This window comes from Episyrphus balteatus, chromosome 3 (genome assembly GCF_945859705.1).
Source record: "Episyrphus balteatus chromosome 3, idEpiBalt1.1, whole genome shotgun sequence".
NCBI classification, from domain to species: Eukaryota; Metazoa; Arthropoda; class Insecta; order Diptera; family Syrphidae; genus Episyrphus; species Episyrphus balteatus.
In genome coordinates, this window is record NC_079136.1 from 69,884,132 (window position 1) to 69,902,440 (window position 18,309).

The 18,309-nt window shown below is 30.7% G+C and overlaps 1 protein-coding gene across 1 annotated transcript in view; it reads left to right on the plus strand.

Moving 5' to 3' along the window:
* Positions 1 to 18,309, plus strand: part of LOC129916047 (uncharacterized) — a 350,529-nt gene that overhangs the window by 200,232 nt on the left and 131,988 nt on the right. The gene's annotated exons all lie outside the window — the stretch shown is intronic.

The following is an 18,309-nucleotide window of genomic DNA, read 5'->3' on the forward strand; positions in this document are numbered from 1 at the left end:
TTGAAAGTAAAGAAGTAGAAAGTAGTAATTGTTGTTTTTGACATACAGCTTGATTTGAAAAACTCAGCACAGCACACACACACAAGGTGCGACTGAATTTTGATGGACATTAAAGTTTTTTTTTATTTTTGTTTTTATTTTTTAGGGGAAAGTTTGTTTTTTTTTTTCTTATTAAAATGAAATTGGATCTTTGAAAATATATTTCAAAGATTATGTTCTTGTGAGAAGTTTTGATTTTTGTTTTAAATTGAAAGGTTAGGGGAAAATATTTTGTTTTGTTGTAATGCTTGAAAAAATGGAAAGTGGAAAATGTTTTGCCAAACAGTTTTAAGATTGAAAAATATCTAGGGCTGTTTTCATTTAAAAAAAATTACATTGGAAATATTTTATACTCGCATTACCTAATAAAGTTTAATTTGCAGTAAAAAATTAAAGAAAGTTCAATCCATTCATGGATAAATCAGGGTTGAAAAAAATAATTTTTTTTAATGCATTTCTTTTCCATTACAAATTAATAAAATATAATGGTATTTTTAATTTTTTAAACTATATATTTTATTTTTTACTTTCAATTTGAATTGGACTGTAATAGGCCTCAAAGCCCTGCCCAGGGTCCGGACCACTTAAATATTGTGTAGTCATCTGAGCTACATATGTACAAAGTTTCATTTCGATTTTTATAGAAAAGCGTTTGGGTAAAGGTAATACTAAAATTTTAGAAAATTTTCAAAAAACGCATTTTTGGATTTTTAAAAAATATTTCAAAATTTTTTTTTAGAAAAATTAATTTTTGGAAAACGGGTTGGTGAAAAATTTTGAAATTTCGTTTTTATAAGTTTATTAATCATTTCTTCAAAATGGCATACCAATTTTTTTTTTTGAAAAATGTTAGAAATTTTTTATATACATATTATAAAAAATTATTTAAAAAAAAGGCTCTAAAAATTTCGAAATTTTTTTGCTAAAAATACCTTTTTATACAAGTAATAAAATGGTATACTTGTTTTTCTTTGTAAAACATAATTTAAAAAGGTGTTTAACAATTTTCAACTTTTCAAAATTTTTCAGAAAGATTTATATCAAATTTTAAAGATTTGGGTTCAGTAAGCTCAAAAATCATATTGGTTTTTTTTCAAGCAGCTCTAGCTTTTGAAATATTTAATTTTTCATATTTGGGGGAATATTCATTCATTTTAAGTTTTCTTATTTTGAGCGTTTATTTAAATTAAATATTTAATCCAAAAAATTTTATATTAAACTTTAGGTATTTGGGGTCAATAAACCTAAAAATCACATTCATTTATTTCTATTTTAGTTTTCCACATTTTGGGGGTAATTTCGTTATAAAAATATTTTTGTTTAGAATAAAAATTTTATTTTTAAATCCAAATATTTTTCAGTTTCAACAAATATTTTTTTTTTTTAATGTCAAATTATTTTTTTTTTTTTCAATTAATACTTTTACAACTCTGACAGAAATGCTAATTTGTCCTTGTCTGAGTCTGTTCGCCTTATTTGTCTGAATTATGCCATGAAAATATGCTTAAAAAATCCTGTTAAACTTCCACCACAATATTGTTAATATTTTTACTTTAGTAATAAAATAATTGCTCTCTAGAGAGATGTTTTTCCAAACCAACCATAATTATTGCTTATAAGCCATATTCAAGAGTTTTCTTAACACCCCTCTTAAAAGATATTTATACTATAACCACTAAAGGCATACTACACTCACGTAGCGTAAGTTTTTGCACGAATGTCCTCGGAGTTGTGTAGGCGTACGTGCATGAATATGTGTCATGACATTAGGCTGTCAGGCATCAGATGTCACATATTGTGAGCCAAAGACGAGCACGGAAAGCAAAACAGTCTGCACAGCTAGTCAGAAAGGCAAAAGACAACATCAGGTTTACACAAGTAATAATTCACAACGTTGTTGAAGTAGTATTTTATGAGTAATTTAACGCTCCTTATGGCATAAAACTTATACAAAAGTTACATAGATTTTGATAAAATTAAGAAAAAGAAATACTCTAAACGAGTTAAATGTGTTATCTAAGCTTTTAGAAGTTAAATGTTTTTTTTTTGTTTCATTCTGAGGCATTTCAGAGTGACGAATTATTCGACAGAAATATTGGTTATGTTCAAAGGATTTTAAAAATATATTTTTACTATATTTTAAAAAATATCAAAAATCAAAGAAGAATTCGGAAAAACCCAACATATTTCATCTTGGGTCACTATGGTGTATGCGTAATATTTGTTTCTATAGAAAATTCAAACTTTAAAATTTATTATCTATCACTGACAAGTTTTTCACAGACAACTTTTTATTCATTTTCAATTTTTTTAATAATTTTATTTGTTTTAACATCATTATTTTATATTGAAGTTGCATTAATTAATGCGTAAACGTTATATTATAAAATAAATATTCAAACAATAATTTTTTGTTCCAGTTTTGCGTTTAATAAAATTTCAATTATTAAAAATACAGCAAAATTCGGAATTTTTTTTTCAGAACTGTATCATTAAATATTTGCAGATGGAATGCGACAAAAAGAAAGAGGTTGAGTTAATATAGAAACAAATTTGATTTAGGCGCGGTTGAATTTATTTTAAGTATTTAAACATAAGAATATTAAAAAAAAAAAATTAAAATGCACGACTGGATCACACGAACTTGCTCTTAGCGTTAAAGTTGCTAAAATGTTTGAGAATTTTTTATAAAGAATTTTAGACAATTTATATAAAAAAAAAAACATAAAATTCGTTTTCCAAAGGTAAAAACAACATCTGAAAACAAATTCAGCTCCAAAACATGTATGCAATTGGATTTCCTTTCGATGCATTTTTAGAAAAAAAAATTTCAAAATCGTTAGAGTCGTTTTTAAAAACTTATTTTTTTAAAATAATTTTTTGAGAAAAAAAAATTAAATAAAAACTTGGTAATGCCATTTTGTAGAAATAACTAATCAACATACAAAATTAAAATTTTAAAAAAATTCAATATCCCGTTTTCGAAAATTTGATTTTTCAAAAAAAAAAATTTTTTGCTTTTGTATTAAAAAAATTGTAATTTCATATATTTTATTTTGTAAATCCCTTTAATATTCGTTTCAACTTTCAACTCATGTTGAATTTTATATTCAATTATACGATACTAAAGTTTATATTTCCGGCTTAGTACTGACTATCGCAAAAGCCAAAAAAAGCTGTTTTTTCTTGACTTTTGAAATTAATGTAAAGAATACCTGATTTTGTGCGAAGTTTATTAAGACTTTAATACCTTCCTTAATTTTCTTAGGCAATCAGTGGTTGCTGATTTATTGATAGTTAAAAAGAAAAAAAGTCCTTTTCCATTGAAAGTTCGATTTCTCACCAAGAAGTATCGAAGTAATCGAAATTTAAGAAAAAGCAAATTTAAGCTGAATGAACAAGTTATTCAATGCATGAAGTGTGGTTAAGTTAGAAAATTCTTTCCAAGTTGTTATAGACAAATAAAAAAAAGAACTGGGAAAATTTAAAAAAAATAAAATTTTTCTGTGTTCATTAGGATTGAGCGAAACACGTTGCTTTAAATTTTTTTTTATTATAATATCTCAAAGTTCGTATCTTGACATCCTCGAAAAATTTTGATTTGTTTTTACCCTAAATTCTTTCACTGAATATAGGTATATTCTCAAATTTTCTTTCTGAAGGAAGTCTTAAATCCATACAGTTATTTATTTTTGTTCATCGGTGAATATTCTTCTGGGGCCCAATTCGACAAGAGTGAGTTTTTCGTTGCCTTGTTCGCAAGGTAATTTACACATTTTTCGTGTACACAGAAAAACTCACTCTTGCGGTATTGAGCCCTTGTCCCTTCATGGAGAAAAAAATTGGAAAGTTTTGCTTCACAACTGGCAAAGTAGTTCACGTGCAAAATGTTCGGGAATCTCGTTCTCGTTTACTGAGAAAAAATAGGTGCGCACACTTACCCATTCACAGGGACAAGATTGCGCACACTTACCACAAACGACTCTACCATACAAAAATATTTATAGCATTATAAATCAAAATTTTTCAAATTTTGAACATTATTAAGAAATAATTTAATTTAACTTTTGTGTTATTTCTTTGATATTTAAAAATTATTTTACTACTAGCCAACTATATAATTTTCAATCAAAAACCACTTTATTTCGATAAACATATTATTTTCAATTCAAATTTATAATAGATTTCTATATTAATCAAATTAAAATTTCGACTTCCTTATTCTGAATTGAAATAACTTATTCAAGGTAAATATAGGTCCTTTGAGTATGATTTAACTCGTTTTTCACATATATAAATACTTTTGACTTCCTCTAATCTACCCTCTCAAGTGAATTCCTTCTGGTTCTATTGAACCGGATGTAATTTCGTGTGTGCTTATTCTTCCGGTTTTATGATTTTCATCTTTATATAATTTAAAGCTACATATATAATTTGACCAAGTCAAAAACCATCATGGTCAATATGCGTGTGTATAACCTTTTATTTATTGATTGCTTAGAATGTTTCGTAAAAAAATCCTTAATAGATAGTTTGAGAAATAATGTTGAAAATAGAAATGTAAAATATGATAAATTTACTTCTGGTATATTTAACTATATTTCTAGTAAAATTAATAATGTTCTGGTATATTTAACTATATAGTATGATAAAATCTACCAGAAGTAAATGTTAATGTAAGATTTCTTAAAAAAAAACTTAGAATTAACCACAATTTTTCTATAAAACGTCAAATAATATTGTAATATATCAAACATACAAAAATGATTATTAAACTAAACGCAATGACAAAGTGTAAGGAAAATAATAAAGATTCTTTGAACACATTTTTTATTAGTTAGGGGATTTCCCAGTAGCAGACTAATCTTATGCCAGAATAAAGACTGTGCGTTGTGGGACCAAAACAACAGAAGGGATCTGTTCGTCAAATAATGTCTGCTTCCCACAAACCACAAGCAAAAGAATTTTAAATCGCAAAAAGGAAAGTAAGTGTTGCCAACTATATATGTACGTAAACATCTACATATATGAATAAGAAGGTTTATATAGACTTTAGATACCTACATTTTTAAGAGAACTGTTGAACGCGTGCGACAGAAATACCCGGAAAATTGTGAAAATAACACTCTAGGCTTCAGCATCGGTGCAAAATAAAAAAAAATGAAAAAAAAAAAATGATAATGGTAAAAAAGACTGAAAATGAGCAAGGGAAATTTGTTTTTGTCAGATTTATTGACACAATCTTTCTCGGTTCTCTTTTTCCCATACTAAGTTTATTTTTTTCCACATTTTTCTTCCTTCTTTTTTTTTTTAAATTAGATTGAATTAGCATAATGCTCAGGGGATGAACCCCAGTTCTGCAATATTCGCAAGCTTCGACGGCAGCGTCGGTCGGTACTAGTATAAGATCAAAAACAAGGAGGAGTTTTGTTTTGCATGGAAATGAGGTGGCAAGTGTTTGTATGTTTAAGAGTATTCCCTTTTTTTACTTGCGATATAGGTACTATAGGGCAAGTTTAGGATTCGTAAAAAAAATCGAACTCGAGATAACAATTTTACATGACATTACCATGATGGAGAATGCCAAAAAAGTGGGTCCGGCAATTCTGTCTGTCTGTCTGTCTGTCTGTCTGTCTGTCTGTCTGTCCGTCTGTCTCTATCTGGAGCTGCAGCCTAAACGAGTGAAGTGATTTTCTTCAAACTTGGTAGTTAGCAGTTTTTGGTGATTCCCTAGAGGGGAAATTGAAATTTTTTTTTTATGACCAAAACTAACGGTACCTGCCATATAACGGAAATAGAAAAGTTAATTTTTTTCAAAAACGGCTCTAACGATTTTGATTAAAATTTTTGTGTGTAATACTACACATAAGGGCCAACTTTTTAAATAAAAAAAATATTTTTTGTACCGTTATTAACGGTACATGTCATAGAACGGTTTTTTTCGTTTCTGAATATCTCGTACAAAATTAACCCGATTTAAATGAAAATTTTTATACAAAAGTGTGTAAGTAAAGATAATATTAAAATTTTAGAAAATTTTCAAAAAACGCATTTTTGGTTTTTTAAAAAATATTTCAAAAATTTTTTTTGAAAAATCAATTTTTTGAAAACGGATCAATGAAAAATTTTGAAATTTAGTTTTTATGTGTAAATTAATTATTTCTTCAAAATGGCATACCAACTTTTTTTTTGAAAAATTTTAAAAAAATTTTATATATAAAAAATTATTTTTTTAAAAAACGGCTCCTACAATTTTCAAAATTTTTTTTCTAAAAATACCTTTTTATACAAGAAATAAAATGGCATATTTGTTTTTTTTTTTAAGATATTTTAAAACGGAGTTTTATTAATTATAAAAACAGATTTAATTTTTTTATACTACTTATGAAATTTCTTCAAGATATCGAATTTTAAATTTCTTGAATAAAAAGCTTTAACATTATAGTTACTTTAAGCATAAGAGCAAGTACGTGCGACCCCAGTCGTGCAATTTATTTTTTGTTGTGTTACTGATGTGCTGCTTTTGGGTTCGTTCGAAGTAGTCATTTTGGAGGTATACTCTTGGGTGGTGTAGATTGAAAACAATAGCTTGTTGTAAAGAGCGGAGGGATGAAATGAAATTGAACTTATTTCACTGGTTTTTAAGTGTGACTAACACATTCCAGAGTGTTGTTTTGGCCATGGCCATTGTTTAATTTAAATTTATTCGTAATAGAGCCGTAATTGAAACATTAACATCACTTTGAGTTTTTTTTTTTATAAAAAAAAATAATGCTAAACTGTTTTTTTTTTTTTATACATATACACCATTTAGATGTTTTTATTTTGTTGTTTTATGGGATTAATTTTATAGGCTGACCGATTGGGGCAGCTGTTTCGCCAAAATAAACTTAAGTTAGGGATTTAAGAAATAATATTATGGTTATTTAATATTTTGACGCAAGCTGAAATATGGGTTTGTTTTTGGGATTATATTTTACCGAAATTATTCTAAAAGAGCCTTAATTAACAAACATTTTTTTGTCCATTGGTTCTAAAAATACTTGTTACCTTAAAAATGTAAGATGAATCCCGCTCATCAATTATGAATGGCCCAGCTTTTGAGATTATTAAAATTTAAATAAATTTTGAGGTGAAAAATGTCTCATTGAAGTCAAGAGTGATGCTATTTATAAAGAGGGCTTGAATTCATCTCATAGAAAATTAAAACCCATTCCTCAAAAATTCTCTCTGAAAAATAACTTAAGAATCCAGTGAAAGTTATAGCAGGCCTAAAATATAACTATGAATAGGGCCCAAATTCGATTTCTATTTCTCCTAGCTGCTATTACCAGGGGGTTTGGACTCAAGTGAATTCCGTATTTTAAGTGGTTGTTAAATTTTGACTGAAGTAAAATTATAATATTTTTAAGCTCACAGTCAAGATCACAGCCATTTGAGTTAATTTTCAATTAAAATTATCATTTTATCTACTTTTATTTAAATATTGGAGTATTTAGATTGTAACGGGTGTGACACAGTTACTACATTTTTTGCTTTTGATTTGTTAATTTTTAAAAAAATACCTAATGTATTAAGTTATAAATACATTTTTGACATTTGATTTTTGTTGCAAAACTGAAATTTCTTAAGTTAAGGTGTATCGGTTGTGACATTAGAAAATCGATGACGTCTGCCTTAAAGGCTTTTAGAGACCTTATTGAAAATTTAATAAAATTTAATTAAAAAAAAGATGTAACGGGCGTTACATACTTTTATAATGTAAAAAACGTATGTATACAATAAATAAACATTTAACAAAAATAAATAACTTCAAATTCCAAATATGTACTTAAGAACTACTTGCACAAAAAAATTAATTTGAATCCTTTTGTATATCCTGTACTCTCATGTGCATTTTGATCAAAAACAGATAAGAACGTCATCAAAAACAATTTTATTTTATAGCACATGATCTTAGGGTATTTTCCGATGTTGCATCGCATGAAACTAAAAGCAAGATAATCTGGATTCCCTGAAAACAATTTTGGCTAAAAAAAAACACTTTTTCGTTTGAAATTAAGAATCGTCGTTGCAAGTTTCGAGTATGATTTTTTCGAAAAAAAGTTCATTATGTATTTGTTATCTACAATTTATGCCATTTCAAGCCATAAACGAGGACAAGGTGAAAAGTTCTCGGACTAACAATGATCGACAGTGACTTCCAGTCAGAAAATTGTTGAAGTTATACTTCTTATGGGAGGGTGGGTATGAAAATTTACTTTTTGACAAGAATGTCAAAGGGATTATGACGCGATCACCCTGGGTAGCAGGGCTGTCGTTTCACCTTTATAGTAGGCAGTACTTTAGTATTTAAAAATGCAGTACGCCGCAGTACGGCAAACATAAAACACACAACACGTTGCAAGTTACATGGGTAATGTGGCAAGTTGCATGTGGCAAGTTGTATGTTTCAAGTTGCATGTGGCAAGTTGCATGTGGCAAGTTACATGTGGCAAGTTGCATGTGGCAAGTTGCATGTTGTAATTTCCATGTGGCAAGTTGCCAGGGTTGCAAAAAGCTCACATTTTAGCTCAGCTCCCTAGGTACCATAGCTTAGCTCATTTGAGCTGAGCTGAAAGTGAGCGCCCCAACTTCCAACGCCTATATCTCGGAATTTTGAAGAAAATGAAAAAAAAATGTTTGATGCCAAAAGGTAGCGGGGACTCTAACCTACATTTGAGTACAACTCTCATGCCTGTAGGTCCACGCGTTCTCAAACCGGGAGAACTTAAAAGTAAAAAAAAAAATAGGCACGATTCTGAAAAAATAGGCATGATGTGGCGGTTTAACATGGAAGGCGATTTTTTAAAAATCTGACAATGTGCAAAGCGTAGGCCCATTACACAAGCTATCATTTGGCATCACTCCCAAAAATTGCTCTCAAGCGGTTTAGCTTCCAGGAGCGTTCAAAGATTCGGGGATTTTTCGAAAAAAAATTTTACCCCAACTTTCAAACACGATTTTCTCGGAATTTTGAAAAAAATCGAAAAACCGGATTATACCACTATCGGGTAGCTGAGAATATAAGTTTTCATATGGCACCACTCCCCTGTCTCTAGATCAAAGCGTTTCAACGCCTATATCGCGGAATTTTGAAAAAAATGAAAATAAAATTTTTGATGCCAAAAGGTAGAGGGGACTCTAACCTACATTTGGGTACAACTCCCATCCCTGTAGGTCCACGCGTTCTCAAACCGGGAGAACTTAAAAGTAAAAAAAAAAAAATAGGCACGATTCTGAAAAAATAGGCATGATGTGGCGGTTTAACATGGAAGGCGATTTTTTAAAAATCTGACAATGTGCAAAGCGTAGGCCCATGACACAAGCTATCATTTGGCATCACTCCCAAAAATTGCTCTCAAGCGGTTTAGCTTCCAGGAGTGTTCAAAGATTCGGGGATTTTTCGAAAAAAAATTTTACCCCAACTTTCAAACACGATTTTCTCGGAATTTTGAAAAAAATCGAAAAACCGGATTATACCACTATCGGGTAGCTGAGAATATAAGCTTTCATATGGCACCACTCCCCTGTCTCTAGATCAAAGCGTTTCAACGCCTATATCTCGGAATTTTGAAGAAAATGAAAAAAAATGTTTGATGCCAAAAGGTAGCGGGGACTCTAACCTACATTTGAGTACAACTCTCATGCCTGTAGGTCCACGCGTTCTCAAACCGGGAGAATTTAAAAGTAAAAAAAAAAATAGACACGATTCTGAAAAAATAGGCATGATGTGGCGGTTTAACATGGAAGGCGATTTTTTAAAAATCTGACAATGTGCAAAGCGTAGGCCCATGACACAAGCTATCATTTGGCATCACTCCCAAAAATTGCTCTCAAGCGGTTTAGCTTCCAGGAGCGTTCAAAGATTGGGGGATTTTTCGAAAAAAAAAATTTGCCCCAACTTTCAAACGCGATTTTCTCGGAATTTTGAAAAAAGTCAAAAACCGGATTGTACCGGATTTTTTTTTTATGATAAAAAATTAAACATTTTACTAAAAAAATAGAAATATATTAACTATTAAAAAAACCAAGAGAAAAGATCATGAAAAATTATCTGTTTTATTTATAAAAATATCCATGTGTTAAAATAATTCCATTAATAACTAGAAACAAACATCTTAAGCTATGGTGTTTTATAAAAGTTTAAAATATCTTCATATTTCATTATAATATAATTTATATATAATTTCCAAATAAAAATCAATGTATCCTCTCACCCATCACAGCTCAGCTCAGCTCACTTTACCTTAGCTCACCCAACAGCTCAGCTCAACCATCAGCTCAGCTCAACCTTCAGCTCAGCTCACTTTCAGCTCAGCTCAAATGAGCTGAGCTATGGTACATAGCTCAAAATTTGAGCTGAGCTGTGAGCTGAGCTCAGCTAACTTTTGAGCTTTGTAGCAACCCTGCAAGTTCCATTTTGCTACTACTAGTGCTGAAGCACACACAATTCTCATAAAATGACCATATCGCACATTTTATGCGCAATTCATTTACTTTCGTTAACCATATACCGTACGTTTTGAACCGCACAACATGAGTAAATTTCACAGAATAAATTGAAAACTACATCGACGCAAGGAGGATGAAAGAATTAATTTATTGTTCACTTGATGAAAATGTAAAAAAACGAAGTGTGGATTAATTAATTTAATAATAGAAATTAAAAATGTCAAATGAAATTCATTTACATTTACTGAATGAGAAGTATAACTTCAGTCGCGTGTACATGTGTACACACACTCTTTTTTTAATTTTTCTACAAACTCTTCTTGGACCCTTACACACTTGGGACTGAGTTTATCCAATCGAGAATATCTTCCCAGATGTAAGAATCTGGAACGCTTCCAAAATATTTATTTAAGGTCCTTTCCACTTCTCAATTGAAGCTGAGATAAAATTTTGTTCTGTTCAAAAACAGATGAAAGTCTGATGATGGAATGGGCGAGTAAATCATATCCCAAATTCCAAAGCTAAAGAATTTTTTGAACAGATGAAAAGCAATTTTTAACTTCTTGAAACCAGACCTCTTATTATGAATTTTGGCGCCCAGCTGATTAAGAAGATTGGAGTAATACGGGCCCAGGCACGTAGCCAGGATTTCGTTTCGGGGGGGGCTTGGTGCAAAATCTTGTGAACAATTTTGTTATAATTTAAAGACTGCCTACATACTACATGCTAAATGTAATAAAAACAGTAGATAATCAACATGATTTTTTTGTTCATAAACCATCCCAGAAAGTTGCTATGACGATTCTTAATTTCAAATTATGAATAGTGTTTTTTCATGCAAAACTCATTTTCAGGAAATCCGATTGTCTTGGTTTTAGTTCCATGAGATTCATCATCGACAAATCGACATGCTGTTTTCTTGTTTTAATGCAAAATACACATGAGACATGATGGACTAAGATAAGAACCCACAGCCATTATGTGGATCTGTTGATAACATAAAATAATTTCCATCTTGGATGGCTCTTAAATTCGGATGTATTAGATGTGAAATACTTGCAGAGTCTAGTCATCTAAGTCCAAAATAAAGTGCACTAACACTGCACTTCCTTAAATAAGGACGATTCCAGAAAAAAAAAACGATACCATATGATTGAATTTTCTTCCACAATACGAAAAGGTTAAGCTCAAAACGGTATAAATACTGCCTTCTGTACGTAAAATGCACTTGAAAACGCATACTTTAAGTGCATATTGTGGCAAGATGGATTCATAAAAAACATTCATAAACCAGAAATTTTGGTAAAAGTAATTTTCATATTATTATAGTTTTGCGTCTATTGAAGATAACTTTTTGTTTGAAACGGCATTTTAAAGGTTAAAAATAGTTATTTTTGAATAAATATTAAAAAATTACGTATTACCCTGAATCATAAACAATTTTCGAAATTGCTGCACAAGGAGTACAGCTTTCGAGTTGGTTTAAGATTTATTTTGTTGAAAAATATCTATATTTAATATTTGGTAAGTATAAGCCTCCTACATATCTATAATAGCCAAGGTTCTGGAGCCAGTCAATGAGTCAAAAGCCATGAAAAATAACCAAAATAACAGTTTTTCAAAATTTCAAATTCAGGTAAAATTAGTAGGTACATGAGTTTTTAATATTAATTCAAAAATTTATAATTTCAAGCTTTAAAATGCCGTTTCAAACAAAAAGATATCTTAAATAGTCGCAAAACTATAGTAACAAAGTTTGAGCAAAATCTAAAATGAGACGGCAATTCCGATTGAACGATTTCATATCATTCAGATGTATTTTTTAAAAATTGTTGTAATCGAGAGCTGTGAAGAGAGGAGCTCTATACTAGTTTTACAGACTTATCGACTTATATTTCTAAAATAGGATACCATTTCAAATCATTACCGTGACTAAAAGTTTAATTAAGTATATTAATAGGTAACAGAATAGGCTAATGTTAAATTTTTTAATGATGAGAAATTTTTTAAATGGCGGTGTAGTTCAGGATGATGGCAAAATCCTGTGCTTCCATCGGGTGACCAGCTTACTCCTACAGTTTTGAACCTATCGGGCTGAAATTTTAATATTTCAAAAAAAATCCTACGTACTTCACTAGGGAATAGTATTATTAGGCTTCACAAAAAATTTCAGCCCGATAGGTTCAAAACTGTAGGAGTTAGTTGGTCGCCCGATGGAAGCACAGGATTTTGCCATCATCCTGAACTACACCGCCATTTAAAAAATTTCACATCATTAAAAAATTTAACATTAGCCTATTCTGTTACCTATTAACATACTTAATTAAACGAAACAAACACCAAAAGAAAATAATATTTCTTCTTTGTTTTATACGCTGATGAAAATGACGCTCGATTTCGTGGTTTACAAGGTGTTATTACACCTTAATGTAGTAATAATAGGTAATAGTATTAGTACCTACTTATATGTTTTAGACATAAGGGGCCCTACCAATAATCAAATTTAAAGCTGACTTTAATTTGTACCTTAATTCTACATTTTTCACAATACCAAAAACCAATTTAATAGTCAAGTTAAAGGCTAATGCTCGATTAAAATTTATAGTTCGGAAACTCAACTATAAAATTTAACCAAGAGTTAGCCTTTAACCTGACTATTTAATTGGTTTTTGGTACTTTGAAATATTTAGAATTAAGGTAAAAATTAAAGCGAGCTTTAAATTAGTAAGGTGCAAGATGTATTCTTTATTACGACTGGGCTGAATTGGACAAAAAACGCAGTCGGGGCTAAGCAATTTACTTGTTAAATACAAGATTCCTCAACCGAGGGGCTAATTTGAGGCCAGCTTAGCCCCTCGGCTTAACTAAGGCCAAGGGGCTAAGTTTTTGTTGTATTTAAAATGTAAATTGCTTAGCCCCGACTGTGTTTTTTGTAAAATTTAACCCAGTCGTAGTAAAAAACACACCTATTAAAAGAAATTGCTTTTTAGTCCTTTTTATAAAAAAGGACGAAGAACATTATTAAAATTTGTATATTTTGAAAATCATTTCGGGGGGGGGGCTTCAGCCCCCCCAAGCCCCCCCCCCCCTGGCTACGTGCCTGTACGGGCCGTAATTGTTATACCCTTCTCAATCAAGTTTATCCCTTTTGCATATCCCAAAATTCTCTGGCCATAAACTTTCCGGTAGAAACTATCGGGTGTGGGTCAAAATTCCGAAAACCGAAATCCGCAAAAACCCAAAATCTAGAAAACTTGAAATCCAAAAAATCCAAATTTGATACCGAAAAATTATATAAAACAATAAATTCACGGAAATTTGATAAATTAAAAAAAAAAAAACTGTATTGATGTTTTGTTTACTTTTTCTGTTTTTTTTTTTGGATTTTCAGGATTGTGGGTTTCTGGGGTTTTCGAGATTTTGGATTTTTGATATTATTGGATTTCTAGATTCTGGGTTTTCGGGATTCCGGGATTTCTGTTGGTATTCTAAATTTCGGGATTGTGTCCGTCTCCCGAGACGATCGACTTTGCCCTTTTTTAGCGGGACCACATATAGGTGATATATACAAAAGTCTCGTTCATGGTTACAAATTGCCACACAAAATCAATCGGATCTCTCTTTGAACGGTTTAAACATTCCACTGAAATTCTTTTGCGAGCTTGTTTTTGAATCAGCACTAAGCGAATACGGCCCGAACCTTGCGGATATTCCAGCTTTTAACTTTAACGGGTAGATAATCTTAAACTAAGTGAGAAGAAAATTTTAAAAATTGTCATATGAGTCTAGGTTAGGTTTATAAATTTTCACTAAAGAGATCGCTATAGGTATGTCACACCGAGACCTTTGTACCTTTCTCTCGTAGGTCACATTTTTATCGGTGATGGTTTTTTTTTAGCATTCTCCTTTCTAAAACATTTACATGCTTTTATTTTGTTCCTATTAATATCCAAATTATTTGGAATATACCAACTAATTCTTCTGGCTTGGCGTGGTTGGTACAAAATCAAAGCAATTACTTAAAATTTAGTTATTTAATGTGAACTCAGAAATTCCTCAAGTACATTTTTGATCGTTTAATTTTCTTGTTTTTTCTTGAAAACGCATCACAAAAAAACCAAGCCCGCAACAATATTTAATTTAAATCTTATTCATTTCATTGAGACATCATATTGTATATTAATGAAAATAATATGAAAGACTGGTAACCACTTAAATTTTCAGAACAAAAAAAAAAAAAAAATAATAATAAGTTAAACTTTTTTCAAACATCAAGGTAAATTAGATAAATTAAGAGTTGAGTGCCTACCTACGTTACCTCTACCCACACTTTTCTCCTTATATTTCAAAAGGACTAAAGTTATACTTCCTTAAAGCAAACTTTGACATTCCTCCATATATATTTTCTATATTCTCTTAAAATAATCTTTCATTAAAAACCCACCATCATCAGCATCAAGAGCCAACAGAGTGTCTTCTACTCGCTTTTATTCTTCCATCAAATGCCATCATATAGTCTTCTATCAAAGACTGCGCGATTTCAAGAATAAACCTTTTCAAAAGTATCAGAAAATCTTAATCCATTTCCCTTTCCCAAACTCAACTTAAAGTACAAACAAATTCTGATTTACATTTAATTACTTTGAAGAGGTAAAATTTCTACCGAAAAATAAAGAAAAAAAAAAAATGAAAAAAAAGCAAAATCCCGTGCTGCCACACCACAACCACTCATCGTCTATCACATCCTTGTCGGAAGAGCGAAATCTCAAAATGAAATTTCCTTTTTCCAGCCGACATTCGCTTTCGTTGTAATTAAGAGTAGTATAAGAAGTTTATCCAAAGTCAGCGAGAAGAAATAAAAGACACAGGACGCAGGAGGTATATACCCCAAACAGTTCCAGCATTAGGGAATTCGCATTCACTGAAAGGGATTTCAGAAGACCTTCTACCGAATACAATTGTCACCCGCCTTCACTTCCCCCAGTCCCATAAGACAGTCATTTCAGAACAGCATAGGACCGGGACTCAAGCGAGGAGATGAGCCAAGAAAAATGGGAAAAGCTAAAGTTTTTTTTTGTCGTCCTTTTTCCTTCTCGTTGCTCGAGCGTTCATTCTCCTCAGGGTAAAGCGGAAACAAAATGGAAATGAAGCTATTGAAAGGCATTTGAAATTCACTTTTTATTGAGTTATAACAGGTGATTTTCTCTTCTTCAATTCGTCCGTCGCTCGCTCCCCAGATGCCCCCGCGCGAGCGTCCTTGTCGCATGGTGACACCGCAATTCCGGAATCCATCGAGGGCCAACAACGATAGTCCGTCCCTTGGCAAATAAATTAGTTTGATATTGTTGTTATAATTCGCTATTGCTTTTTCCCATTTCCATCTTAGCCCCCACCACCCCTATCACTCCATCAATATAGAAACTCTGTGTGGTACTTTTCTGTTTCTATCAAGGATCTCAAGGTTTTAAGACGTGGTCGAACTTCAAATGTGACTTTTCTGAAAGACGAAGAAGAAGAAAACAAACTCGGAGATGAATTTCTTGGTTGTTGCGATGAAGATGAAGACGATATAGAGTATGAATAGGGTAGTATAACGTTATTGAATTTCGCACTCAACTATTATGGAATGTATTCTGTATACTTTCCGGTAGGATGCTTGTTTTTTCAAACCACTCACCCTATATAGCCTTCTGTGTGCGAGCTAGCCAGAGATGAACTTAGTTCTACAAGGGAATTGATGTTTTTTTTGTTTTTTGTTTTGTTCATGGATGAGGTTTTCAAGAATTGAATAATAAGTTAATTGCGATAGAAACAGAGTATAGAAAGGAAGAAGTTGAAAAGTTGCTTTATGCTTAGTTATTAATTTTATAGAATTTTTTTTTCTAGTTTCGATAAACAATTGAAATTAATTGAGAGCAGTTGTGGGGGTTAATATAATTGATTAATAATATTATTAATGTGAGTTTCGCCGATAACTTACAAATTTATTTGTATTTTTTTTAGGGCTCATCATGAAGTCGATGTTGTTTAAGCTTTACTAAAAAATGATTAAACGTAGCCAACTTATTCCCAGAAAAAGTCGGTAACGGAGAAGGCTCACTTACCATCTTTGTCTGTGAATGATTTTACTATACGTTCAATTAGTTTTTCGTGAAACTTCAACAACATTGACTTTCTGATGAGTCCTTAAGACTCGCCTAGTTTTAAGAAAAAAAGATTGCTTTTTCAACGAGATAAACTATGGAAACAAGCGTCAAAATGCCCTCTATAGGTTACTTTTAAATGGCCGTCTTGTTCAAAAAAAAAAAATAAAATGCACGACTGGGTCGCACGAACTTGCTCTTAGAGTTAAAGTTGCTTAAATTTTTAAGACTTTTTATATAGAAATTTGGAAAATGTAGGTACCTACTATATAGGTAAAAAAAAAAAAAATGTAGGTACCTACTATATAGGTAAAAAAAAAAAATTAAATTAGTTTTTTAAGAAAATAAAATAAAATCTGAAATCAAATTGCCCTCCAAAACAAGTATGCAATTTTGATTGATATATCAACATGCATTTTTAGAAAAAAAATTTTCAAAATCGTTAGAGCCGTTTTTTAAAAATCTAATTTTTTATAAATAATTTTTTGGAAAAAAAGTTTTAAAATAATATTGGTATGCCATTTTGTAAAAATCACTAATCAACATCTAAAAAAAAAATTTCAAAAAAATTCAATGTCCCGTTTTCGAAAATTTGATTTTTGAAAAAATAATTTTCAACATTTTTTTAAAAATCCAAAAATTATTTTTTTTTGAAATTTTGTTTTTGGTTTATATTTAATATTTAATAATAATTATATAAATGCTTCTTCACAAAAAGTTTCGTTGAAATCGAATAAGCTCTTTCAGAGATAATCGGATTTGAAAAAAAACGGTTCTATGGCAGGTACCGTTAATAATGATTTTCAAAAAAAATTTTTTTATTGAAAGATAGACCTTGTCTTAAAACTAACATTTGAATTTTTTAAACAAAATCGTTGGAGCCGTTTTTGAGAAATTTCAATTTTACTAAAATCGGTATATGACAAGTACCGTTATTTTTATTCCAAAAAAATTTATTCCAAAAATCCCTCTGGAAAGGCGCCAAATAATGCTACATACCAAGTTTGACATCAATCGGTTCATCCGTTTAAGCTGTAGCTTCGTTTACAGACAGACAGACAGACAGACAGACTGACAGACGGACAGACAGACGGACTTCCGGGACCCACTTTTTTGGCATTCTCTCCCATCGTAATGTCATGGAAAAATGCTATCTCAACTTTTTTTTTTGTACGAATGCATAACTTGATATATAGTACCTATATCGCAAGTAAAACTCATGGTATAAGCAAATGCAAGCACCAACATTGATCGCTTATTTGTCTTGGTCGGTGCTTCTTTAAAATAGTGTTTGGGGACGAATTCTCCCTGGTAATTCAAGATGATATCAGGAATATGTTTGAGTCGAAAAGCTTGATTTTTAATAATTTTTAATGAAAAAAAAAGTTACCTATTTTCAATTCGTGATTTTTTTTTTTTTTTTTCAAAAGAAATCCATTTTTATATGTTTGGAATTTTTAAAGATTTGACTTTCTTACAAATTTTGAAGGTTAAAAAAAAGTAGCTATGAAGGTTCATATTTTTGCATAGTCGAAGACAATACAATGACACAAAATATTTTGACAAGTTTCTTATTTTTTTTTCAAGATTTTGTTTTAAAAACATAGCTCAAAAGTAACCTTCTAAAATCCAA